Genomic DNA, 1,802 nt, shown 5'->3' with positions numbered 1-1,802 from the left:
TTGACCAGGATGGTCTCGATCTCTTGACCTTGTGATCCACCCGCCTCGACCTCCCAAAGTGCTGGAATTATAGGCGTGAGCCACCGTGCCCGGCCGCCTAGCTAATTTTTATATTTTCGGTAGAGATGTGGTTTCACCATATTGGCCAGGCTGGTCTCCAACTCCTGACCTCATTCTCTCTGATTCCTTGCTCACCAGTCAGCCCTCTAATTTGCAGAGTAACTTCTTCGTATTCCCAGGAAAAGAGTATCATGAACAGTAGAGATGAATACACACTGAAGGAGTAGAGCTCCCCTTGTAAATTAATAACTTGGGATTCTGGTTTTATAACTTATTGGTGTGAGTTTAGTGTGAATTTGTGCCAAAGGACCTAGTTATATTTAGGTTCACTGACAAACTAAACTCTCATACTTGTAAAAGGCAGACTAGACCCCTGACCACAGTGATCCTGCCAAGGTATCTGGGGAAGTCTCTATCTACTTCAAGACCGATCAAACTCACTTAGATAGATGACTTGAGAAAAAAACAACTGTAGACTGTAATTAGGGCCACAGCTACTATACCTCAGTATTGAATAGATTGTACTACTGTCCAAGTTTACAAATAAGAAAAACGTCATTAAATATATACGTGCAAGCTGCCATCTTGGTGAAAACTGTCATGCGGTTTGGGTAAGGGAGGAGAGAAGTGCTACTTGCGTTTGAATGTGAACAATGTCAATTCTTACTTCATTTATACTTTACTTCCCTGAAAGCTAAGAGTGCTTTAAACAAGGCTACATAAAGTAAGGACTTATTACCAAGAAAGGGTAAGTCAGGGAGACAGGAAGAAAGCCAAAGTTGATGGTTAGATGCCATAAAAGCAATTAAAATACACTGCCTTCATGATTTTAAGTGTCATATAACTAAAATTTAATCACCTTTAAATTTCCTAATTATCTTGGAAATTGACAGTAGAAGAATCTATCTTCCCAAGAATTTAGTGGTATGTCTTGCTATTATTGCCTAGAGGCAAAATATTGAATGGTGATGTCAAAATAAACAACAAGAAAATAAAGGAGATTAGATAGGAGGAAATTTCTATGAAATAAATTTATCCAATAAAATAATAAAGCTCTGTCCTGTGCAATGGCTCATACCTGTAATCCCAGCACTTTGGGAAGCTGAGGCGGGTGGACTGCTTGAGCTCAGGAGTTCATGACCAGCCTGGCCAACAAGGTGGAAACCCTGTCTCTATTAAAAATGCAAAAAATTAGCTGGGCATGGTGGCATGTGCCTATAGTCCCAGCTACTCAAGAGGCTAAGGCAGGAGAATCAGCTGAACCTGGGAGGTGGAAGTTGCAGTGAGCCTGAGCTGAGATCACGCCACTGCACTTCAACCTAGCGACAGAGCGAGACTCCGTCTCAAAAAATAAAAAATAAAATAAATAACTTATCTCCCTGCCCACAAGCAAGATCACAGGAAGACTAAAAATATTAAACTAGACTTCTTAAAATATCATTAAGTCCAGTGATGACCTCTCTTAGAGGGTACATACAAATAGATGAGCAACTGGGCTCAAAGAGACTATGTTATACTTTAATCCATTTTCATCAGATGAAATAAATGTTCCCCACCTAATGTGTTTCCATGTCAGGAATATCATAGTAAGAATCAGAAAATCCATTCTGGGCCGGGCACTGTGGCTCACACCTGTAATCTCAGCACTCTGGGAGGCTGAGGTGGGCAGATCACTTGAGGCCAGGAGTTCAAGACTTGCCTGGCAAACACGGTGAAACCCTGTCTCTACTAAAAATACAAAA

Source organism: Cebus imitator, unplaced genomic scaffold (assembly GCF_001604975.1).
Source record: "Cebus imitator isolate Cc_AM_T3 unplaced genomic scaffold, Cebus_imitator-1.0 Scaffold187, whole genome shotgun sequence".
NCBI classification, from domain to species: domain Eukaryota; kingdom Metazoa; phylum Chordata; class Mammalia; order Primates; family Cebidae; genus Cebus; species Cebus imitator.
This window is presented reverse-complemented; position numbering follows the sequence as displayed.